The sequence below is a fragment of the Nyctibius grandis genome, chromosome Z (assembly GCF_013368605.1).
Source record: "Nyctibius grandis isolate bNycGra1 chromosome Z, bNycGra1.pri, whole genome shotgun sequence".
Lineage (NCBI taxonomy): Eukaryota > Metazoa > Chordata > Aves > Nyctibiiformes > Nyctibiidae > Nyctibius > Nyctibius grandis.
Genome location: NC_090695.1, coordinates 99,370,584 through 99,381,260, shown reverse-complemented (window position 1 = coordinate 99,381,260; position 10,677 = coordinate 99,370,584).

Below are 10,677 nucleotides of genomic sequence, written 5' to 3'. Positions count from 1 at the left end.
CCCAGGACGGTATGAGAATCGGGTCTGACACGCACTAAACATCATAAACTCAAAGTGTTTGAGAAGCTCAGCTTGGAGGTGATGGGGACAGCAGGCAGTAAAATTTGTCATGCCGTGGTACCTCCTCCGCTGCAGCCGCTGCTCCGAGGGCGGGGTGGGAGCTCCAGCCCCTTCCCACGGGGACAGGGCTCCCAGGAGGCTGGTGGTGGGCGCCCGGCCAGCCCCGGGCAGGGACCCCCTGCTCGGCTCCACGGGCTGCGGTACCCGACAAGGCGTCGGAGGCACAGGCAGCACCGCAGGCACCGCGCTGCCCGGCGCCGGGGCGGAGGACGGGCTGGGAGAGGTGTCGACACCCAACCGCAGCGGGCAGGTGCCGGTGACTCACGGGGACGGGCTGCCTGCACGCCGGGACCGGCCCTGCGGAGCGGAGGGGATGCAGCGGGAGAACCTCACTCAGCTCCCAGCCGCTGCCGGAGGGGAGAAAGTGGTGGGTGATGGAGGGAAAGGCTGAGGAGGGAGATCAGCTGCGCAGAGGTTTGCTGGTCGGCAGGAATTGCGGGGGCCTCTCCCAAGTGATGCCCAGACAGAAACAGGGTGTGAAAGCACGCGGAGCCTGCCGGCCCTCCTCCGTGCTGCCGGGGAGCGGGCACCACCATGCACCACGTTACGGAGCCGCTGGCCATGCCCAGGGCTGGCTTTGTCTCACCTAATACACAATCGCCCCGTAACAGCCTTCAGGGGCACGGAACAAATCTGTTTTTCTCAGAGAAATCTGACCCAAACAGCTCGGGTGTTCCGCTCGTGGGTGCCCCCAGCACTGGGAAACGCTGGCCATGCAAACCATGGGAGAGGGGCAAGGTGTGCAGGGACAAACACCAGTTACAGCAACGGGACTTGCTGGTTATGTCCGTTTGAGAACCAAAACTGCTGGCAAAGGGGTGGCTGCTCGAGGTTTCATCGATGCAGCCCGGCAGCACTGACAGGGTTAAAGGCTGCCCGGGCCCCCTCCACGCTGGGTGACATTGCAGTGGTCCACAAACAGGTTTGGGAGTTAAATGCCTCATTAATGTAGATGGGGCTGGGCTGGGGGAAGGCATCTCCAGCACATGCCGATGGAAAACCCTTTCAGGCTCAGCCTCCCCTTGCGCCCAGCAATGAGGCAGCGCTGGGGAGGCTGGGGCATGGCTGGAGATGTGGATGATTTAATCCGACCCTTTCACCCTCGGGGCAGGGCGAGCCAGCTCAGCACTGTCAGCATCGGGAGGTTTCTCCTCCAGACACCCACGAAGGGGCTCGCAGGGCTATGGCAGCTCTGCCGCTGCGTTCCCCGTCAGCCCTCCCGGGAAGCGCCCAAGCGAGGGGCTCTGCCCCACGAGAGCCCACCCGTGCCCCTGCCCAAGAAACCGGTGCTGCCTCCCCAGCGCTGCCGCCGGCCCCCAGGAGCCCGTCGATGGCTCGCCAAAGCGACCAGCGGGCCCGGCACGGCATGTGGCAGTGACATGGGCGCTTTGGGGAGGTGTTTTCCAGCAGCCCCAGCCCCGGGAGGGCTGCCGGCAGCCGGAGCATCCCCAGCACAGGCCCGAGCCCCGGCAGCGCCGGAGCGGCTTCAGGCGAGCGTGAGTCAGAGGCTGAGCCGCGATTGCAGCCGCTCTGCGGTGACACGCCGCGACACGGCTCTGTGCTGATCCCAACGCCGGCGTCTCCCTGCGAACAGGACGGACCGGGAGGTGCAGAGCCATCACCGGGCCCCCACGCCCCCGCCGGCACACGCGGTGACGCCCTCGGCGGGGCTGGGCAGGCGGCGCCGGTCATGGCTGAGGGACCCCGGGAAGAGCGAGAGCGGGGGCCGAGCGTGAGCGGTGCCTACGGAGGCGAAGGAGAGACGAAATCCCAGGCCAGGCTGGGCAATAGCATCCGAGACACCGGACTGCCCTCCTGTGCGGGGACACCAGGGCCCCTCTGCGGCCGTGGGGTCCCGGCTCTCCCCGCTGCTCGCCGACGTCTCCCGGTGCCCCATGCCACGCTGGCGGCTCGGTGCCACGCTGCTCCCGAGGGCAGCGCCAGCCCTCGCCTCCGCCACACACCCACACGCGCCTGCCCAGCCCTGCCCGCACGCCGGGGCACGCTCGCCAGCCCGGCCCGGCCGGCACCGCCAGCCCCGCGAGCCCAGCGCACACTGGGCCGCGCTCGGCTGCCCGCCGGGCCAGGGCTACCAGGCGTCGGGCTGCGCTTGCCGCTCATCCCGCTCATCCCACTCATCCCTCTCCAGAGCAGTGGGGGCTCAGGATGCCCCGGCCCTGGGGAGCTGGGGGTGGCGGTGGGGGTGGCGGTGGGCAGGGGCTCTGCCGGCACAGGGCCGCATGCCACGGGGCACGTGCCCGCAGCAGCTGGCCACGCTGCCCCTGGGCTCTTCCCTTTGGCCCCGGTGAGAGCAGCCGCGGGCTCGGGGCGCTGACCCGGCAGCCGTGCCCGTGCCCTGGCCCGGTTGCAACACGGCTGGAGGTATAAACAGGGAAACACACCCGCCCTCGGGCCCGCAGACGATGTTCCTGGCGTTTTGTCCTCTCTTGTATCATCACCCGTGCTTGGGCACTTCCCTGCCACGCTCCTGCACTGCCTTGTCTCTCCCAGTCTTATGCTCCTGCCTCAGTTTCCCTTCCAGAACTCTGCTGTCTCCTTCCACTCAGGTACTTTGTCCAAATATGTTTCTAGAGATGGAAAAACGTGCGTGTGCTCTAGATGTGTTCACCTGCGGTCTGAGCCGTGCCGCAGTCCCGGGGGAGATGCGGTCACAGCGGAGCGTGGCTGGATGCAGGCGCTGGCCGGAGCCGGGGTGAATCACGCTGTTTTCACAACGCCTCGTGCTGCGGCACCTTCCTCCCCGGGGTTTTAAGACCTTCTCGCCCAAGTTTACACAATGAATCCGGAAAGGTACAAGCTGTTCCCCCAGCGAATCACAGAGGGTAGTCATCCCTCGCTCTTGTTCTTGTGATAAAAAGTCATCAGTCACAAAATATTTCACATTTCCCCTGGAACATGGGAGAGGACCATAAAGCACCAGCTCACAGGGAGCTTTACGGTGCTCAGTCCCAGCTGGCGTCACGCTGGCGCTGCCTGGCCTGCGCCGGGCACCGGGGCATCCCCGGGGCTCAGCCCACCCGCGGTTCCCTCAGCTTTAGCCGCTGGGGTCACGGCAGGCTGGTCACCTTCTCCAGTAAACTTCTGCGGCAGAAAAGGCAAATGAGTGCAACCAATTCCCAGTCACACCAGTTAGTCAGGGAGTGGGTCTGGGTAAAGCCCACGGGTGACAAAGCACTGCCCGGGCACGCTGCCCGAGAGCCCGCTTGGCTTCAGCCACGCCGAGGAGCGGGCGAGCCGAGGTGCCATCGCCAGTGTCGGCACCGCTGGGGCTGGGGGGAGCTGGGCCTGCGCTGGGCTCTGCCCCATCCCTCCCGTGCTGGAGCCAACAGCTCGGCCCGCAGAATGGCTCAGAGCCGTGGCACCCGCACGCCCCGAGCCCCGCTCCCACCAGCTCGCAGCCGCTGCGCTGCCCGCGCTGTGCTGGGCGTGCGGGAGCCGGGCCGGGGGGGGGGGGGGGGGGCGCTTCCCTCCCCTCTGCTGCTGCTTGTAAAACACAACCAGTCTCGGTTTTACAGCCCGATCTTTGTAACGCAAACAGAGGTCAGCTAAAAGGGTTTTATACGCAGCGGTTACCGGCGTAGGTTGGCTGGGGAGATGCTCGCTGTCATTTGATTTTACTGGTCACAACTGAATCACTCTATTTTGTTTAGTGACAGCCGGTCTCTGACAGCGCAGCCGGTAAACCGAGCAATTAAAGTGCTGAACGAGCCTGTCTGCAGCCGGCGTGGGAGCGGGAGATGCCCGGCTTCCCTTGGCAGAGCTGGCAGGAGCAGGAGCAGGAGCAGGAGCAGGAGCAGCCTCCCCGCTGCCGGGGCTGCGGCGCCCACCATCCCGGGGCGATGGGGATGGGGACGGCGCTGGGGACGGCGCGCTGTCCCGCGTGGGAAGGCTGCAAACCCTGGAGCCGTCAGACTGGAAGCCGGGCTGCAGACGTGACTAACACCCGGCACGTTCATCGTGCAGCTCCTGCTAAACGCGACCTAATTAGGGGGTGCGGGCGCGCTGGCGGTGCCCGTCGTCAGCCCCACCCGGGCTGGGAGAGCGGCCGCCCGGGACGGGATCCCACAGAGGCCGGGCAGGTAACACCAGACAGCAAAGCCACGGCACCAGTCCAGAGACAGGAGCCCAAAGAACCTTCCCAAATCCTCACAAAATCCCTGAGCACCGAGGAGTGACCCCGGGTCTGATGGGTCTGACGGCTGCGCTGGGATGGGACCGCCCCCCGGGACCTCACCGCCCACCCACCCAAGGGCAGAACTCGGCCGAAGGCAACGCAGGTTTACACAGAACCACTTATGAACGAGTCACGGGTCTTTTCTGGTGACCTGGTCTCAGTCCGACCACCAGGGCTGTGATGTTGGGGCGATTCCTCCCTGCAGAGCTGCCCTGGGGTCTCCGTGCTGGGCTCCGGCACAAGCACCTCCGCTTGTCTTCATCTTTACACAGAGGCCTAAAAACCAGCCCAGAAACCCTTTCAGCCTCCTTTGTATCCACTCCCGCCACCACTACAGTATTTTCATTTTACCAGAGAAATTTAGGACCAGTTCATGTTTTCAAAACACCACAGACAAGCCCGACGGTGCCGTTTTCTGGGCGGATTTGCCGCGTGTATCCAGTTTCTCAGCTGTATTTAGCTGCTGTCAGTGGTGCATCACACCAGCACAACACCCCGGCTCGGAACACAATGCCTGCGGTGCAGAAGAGCTTTCCATGGTGTTTTTCAGCTGTATTTTTAGCAGGAGGTTTTTGCTTATGAAATAAACTCTCTCATGAAGCAAGTGAGAGGGACAATGCAAAGTCAAGTGGAATTCAAGGTCATTTGGCTTCACTGGCTTCGCCGCTGATGTTTCAAACCACTGAACAAACGCAGGCTGCTCTATTTTCAGCGCTGGAGCTGCCAGCGCTGGTAACAGACATTGTTCTCCGGGGAAATCAGCAAGAGAAGGGCAATTATTTTGACAGGACAGAGGTTAGAAGCTGGGTGAGTCCTGGTACTCACCATCAAACCTGTTCGTTCCAGCTTCACTTGGAAACACTGTTTAAACACAATCCCGCATTCCACTTGTGACAGAGTGGCAGGAGGTACACTTGTGCAATTTAAAAATAAAAATCCCTTTTGTTCCCAAACAACGAAACACGAGGACATTTGGGAAAGTCTGACCAAGTCCTGATCGAACAAGAACCCGTGATTACTGTTCCTAGCAAGAGGCAATCGTTGCCTTTTACAATGCTTTGCTGCTCTGCGGTGATTTATAGGGCCAAGGAGATTTATGCATGTTTACTGTTCTGTTGTGAGGAGTTAATGTCTCCCACAGTCGCTCGAGATGCTCAAGGTTTTCCCTCTAAACCATGTTTGTACGGTAGCGTCGGGCTCAGGGATCCCACCCCACGGCATGCGTTGTGCTGGCCCCAGTGTAGGAAAATGTGGAAAATAAATGGGAGGCGATGTGTCTCTCCAGCCCCCCGAGAGATTAATCGTGTGATCAGTGGGCAAGACACCTGAGACTAAGTCATAAAATGCACAAGCCATGCTGAACACCGTGAAAATCGCAGACACCCGGGCTACGAGCGTGTTCACGAGGGCACCCGGCCCCGTCCGAGCCACTCGCGTTCCGCCCTCCGAGGCAATAGAGCTGCTCAGCCCTTTGGTTCCCTTGTCATTTGGAAGCACAGCTCACTCCTCCTGGCAAGAGATCGTCACCTTTCGGGCTCAGCTGGTGCCGCCGGGGCCGAGTTCTGCCCCTTCTATTTGAGCATCAACATCTTCTGTAGATGCACTGGGGAGATGCGCGGTGTACAAAACACTGCCAGGAGAGCGTGCCCAGCAGCGGGCTTGGGAGTAAACACAGCTGCTCAGGGGGGCTTTTTTAGGGGAAAAAAAATCATAAGATCTTATACTTCTTTAAAAAAAAAGATGCTAAGATCTTTTAAAGAAGAGTTATAAAACTGTTTCGAAGCACTGGTGCAGTTCACCTGCAGTTATTTAACCCGTGTCACAGGCCTGTCACAGGTGATGGGTGGCACCAGGGAAGCCGAAGCAGCGAGGTGACGTCCTGGCACCTGGGACATTGCAAACCAGACCGAGAGACACACCATAAACTGCTGAGCACAGGGGTCAGGGCAGTGGCCACAAGACCTGGTCCTGCTGCGAGCGTCTCCCTGCACCCCAGCTGCCACCCGAGTGCTCCTTCCCCCACGCCCGCCGTTCTAATAGGAGTTTTTCTTCTTTTTTGGGGGGGAAAAATCAAGGATGGGTGCTGATGTCTTAGCAGGGGGATGGAGGCACAACTCCCTCAGCATCTTGTGAAGTGGGAGCGGGCAGATTTGTGCCAACGACCCCGCGCTGCCCGTGTCCGGTGGCCTTTGTCGGCACGGGGCAGGAGCGGCTGCAATTAAATAAAATTAAAATTAAATAGCGCTGGGAGAAAATTAAAGCAAGATTTCCACGAAGCCTCGACGAGCCACGACTAAACTGGGAGCGACTCCAGCCCAAGGGAGGGAGGGTTTAGACGTACCGGCTTGAAACGAGAAGGGGCGGGATGGGGCGGGACTGGGGCCGGGGGGAGGCGACGGGGCCGCTCCCGGTCTCAGCGGGGAGCGTTGCCGGAGCAGCAGGTACGGGGGGACCGGGGGCGGCTGTTGGGGACCGCGGGGAGGGTGAGGAGGGTCGGGGCTGGCAGGTCCCTTCGGTCCCCAGACGCCGCCGGAGGATGCAGGCATCCTCCGGCAGCGTCTGGGGACCGAAGGGACCGGCGCGGTGGAGCTGGACCTCCGTGTGTTAGATAAAATGTCAGCATTTAAATGTTACTGTGGGTTTTGTCCCCTGCTTCTTTCAGTGGAGGATGTGGTTTTAAGGCGTAATATTGTTTATAGAAGGAGAAAAATAAGGGGTGTCTCTTGCGGATGGTTTTTTTTTGGGGGGGGGGGGGTGTGGAACGAAAAACTTCAGTTTGGTTGTGGTGGGTTTCTGTGCTGAGGAGGTATCTGACCTTTGGGTGCTTTCACAAGAAGGGTGCGGGTTTTTGTGCCCCTCAGGTATCCTGGATGTGCGCAGCGTGCAGTCAGGGGCAGCCATTCCTATTTAACCTCTGTTTACACAGGGTTTTCTTTAATCTCCCTGATCGATGGCATGGAAGCAGACCGCAGCTTTTGGAATATTTCACTGTTTCATTTCCTTTGTTGTGGGAAATGTGCATCCACCCCAGGCTGCTGCCTCCCGGGTGAGGCAGAGGATGCTCCCGCTCCGGGACAGCGAGTGGGGAGGGAGCTGCTGGGGGGGGTTTGCTCCTCTTACATTCCTGGATCCACGCTGCTCATTGCACAAGCAGCAGTTAACTCTCAGCAACGTGCCCTTACTGGCATGCGAGGAGCAAGGCTTGTCATCGTCCTGAGAGACAGGGACATCGCGGGAAACACGGGGTTGGGCAGGCAGGGGAAGAGGGGATGGAGCGTCTCACAGACGGGGTAGAGAGTCAGGCAAACGCTCTTTAAACTTCCAGAGTGTAAACACCCCTCGAGTGCTGCACGTGGGCACAGCGGGATCAGAGCCCGGGCGGCGCCTGCGCGGACCGGGGTGGCCGCGGGCGACTGAGCCGGTGGCCACGTGCGGTGGCCACTCTCCCTTCACACCCGGCTGCAGGGCAAAGCGGCTGCTGGGCACTCTGTGACCCGGCCTCGGGAAGGGCTTTCACTGCCCACTGACACCTTCCTGCTCCGCTTTTCTTTTCCAGCTGCCAACCTGTAGACTTGTGGTGCAATAAAAAAAATTTCCTCTAATTTGCAAAAATACCACTAGAGAGCAGAAATGTCTTCTCTAGGAAAACAAGGTCTGGAGATGGTGACAGATGAGCAGCGGGTGATCCAAGAGGAATGACTGATGTGTGTCCCAGTAGAGAAAGTACTGAATAATTGCAGTATCAGGCCCGGTAGTGCTGGAGTGGTTTTGCAGCCGAGGTACCACCCTGGAGCTTCCAGGAGTGCGCTGAGTTTTGCTTATGCCTTCATTTCCTTGGAGTGGCAATTGCCCCAGGAAAACCCCAGCGGAGATTTAACACAGTCACCGCAGCCATTTCGTAACGTGGGAGTCTGATCTCACCCGTGAGGTGGAGGAGTTTCACCTGGGACGATGCTGGGGTGATGCAGGGCTGGACTGGGCTGCTGGGGCAAGGTGAGGACACGTCCTGCGCAGCGCGAAGCAAACCACGTCAGAACCAGGAGCAGGCTGCTTTTGGGACAGCTTTGGTTATCAGGGGGATGTGGGTCCTGCCAGGAGAGGGGCACGTGGCACCCTGTGCACCGCAGGGGTCCCATGTCCTTGGGTCAGCTCCTGACCATCCTTTGAGGTGACGAGGGGCGAGAGAAGCAGCGGTGACTCCCCAGAACCGCCTGCAAAGGAGACAAAGTCAGCTCTTACCTGCACCTCAGAGACCAGTCCAGCAAGCGGAGCAGTGTGACAATAAAAAATGCAAAGGAGAAAGAGCAGGGGAGCCTGACGGGTGTCTGTTCCCCTGCCCTGACCGGGGCCTTGGATGTGGAGCAGCCACACAAGGAATAAAACCAGTGAGCGGCAGCTGGGAGCTGCCAAATGTCCAGGCCCTCGAGCGTCACACGCTGTGTGAATCACGGGGGACTTGAGGGTGGCAGCGGGGACAGATGTCTGTAACCCTGGGGCTGCCCTGCGTGCCAGGCACCAGCACGAGCCGGCTGCGTGTCCAAGGGGGAGGCACCTTCTGAGCCCCCAGCCCTGAGCTCCTCCTCGGCTCCTGCCCCACCGCAGCCTCTGCTCCCTTTCTTGGGGGGTTGGGAAGGGGTGACGGTTTTCTGTGTGCCGATGGAGGGTGGGTCGTGTCGTCCCTCATTTGTCACCCGTCTGCTCCAGGCGCAGCCCGCTGATGGGGGGGAGCAGGAGAGGCTCCAGGCTGCCACCAAAACTGGTACTGAACCCCCTCCGAAGAGCCCCGGCACCCGAGCACTGAGCCTCTGTGCCCGCGGCCAGGAGCACCCCAAAAGGGGCCTTGGCTTCCCATCGGGCAGGGCACCTCGCCGGAGCGGCGTTCTGCAGCGAGACAGAGACCAGCAGCCTGGTTGGGACCGTCCTGGAAATAAAGGTAGGAAGAAAACTAGTAAAATGAGAAAAAGCTTGAAGAGACGTCACCCAAGTGTGGTCACGCGCAGCTTTGGCTCACTGTCGTTTATCAACCGCCCTTCCCTGTAACAGCACAGCTCGTGCCTAACGGGGGGGCACACCCGGGTCTTTCGCTCTGCCGCCGTGTTAAGATGTCCCCTGCAAAACCAGTGACTGCCTGGCTGCGTTGCCAGCACACCTTCGTTAGCTTGGGGTTTTTGATTTTGGGATCCATCTGTTTTCATGGCGGGGCAGGGACGCTGCAGGCGTCCTGCCTGAGGACGCTCTTCCAGCCAACCCCGTCCCTGTGCCCGTCCCCGTCCCTGTCCCCATCCCCATCCCTGGAGGAAGCAGCTGGAGTTTCTTCTTTCCAAAGCGCTCTCCCATGGAGACCTCACGGCGTTAAGCTGTGTCTAACAGGGTGTGCAGTGAAAATCGTCATCTCTTCACATCATGGAGTGAGATGTCACAAAGCCTGTTGGTGTTACACTTTTATCAGGCTCCGTATATACTACTCAGGAGATTTTGCAGATCTGGCCAATAAATCAATGAATCAATGGTATTACCTTATTTTTTTGGAACAGTGAGAAGGACGCAGTTGCCCCCACCCCCAGGGGCCTGTGTCACCCTCCGGTTTCCTTTCGTACCTTCGGTATCTACAATAACTTTGTGTTAATCTCATTTCTGCACTGCTGAGTACTGCTGTTATTGAAATACTGCTGTATAATTTCAGCCCTCATCCAGGATGCCGAGGTAGACGCAGCATTAATCTTTAACGCTGTTCTCCTACAGTTTAAATCTGAAAAACGTTCTAAGCAGCTGGCTGGGGGTTGTTTTGAAGTCCTGCCTCGGGATATCAAGATTCAGTAACACAAATTCTCGCCTTAAAATAGCAGCACGAAATGTTCTATTTACTCACAATATGAATGTAAAATATGCAGCATCCCTCACCCGAGCGGGGGAGCATACCGATAGTATCTGACAGACGCAGGAATTTGGTGGCAAACACCGACCCGCTGTCCCTCGCCCGTGGCAGCAGCCCGGACCAGCATTCCTGCTCCTGGGCAAGGCACTGCTGGTCCCTCTGGCCATGGCCAGCCGGTCCGAGCCCCTCACCTCTCGTGGGGCCAGAAGGGACCCCAGAGGGGATGTGACAAAAACATTCGCCACTTTTGGAGCTGCAAAGCACAGACCTCCCCCTTGTGCCCTCTCGGGAGGTGAGGGACCATTTCGCTGCCACGCGTGACCCTGACGAACATCTGCTCTGAGTTTCTCCTGGGTTATAACACCGTGGTCATCACGTAACCCTCCCAGCTCTGCTCTGCCGACAGTACAAGTACCCGTGGTGCAGTACAAACCCCCTTCTCAGCACCGCTGTTTCGGTGTCTTTTCTCCCTCTCGCAGGCAGCAGC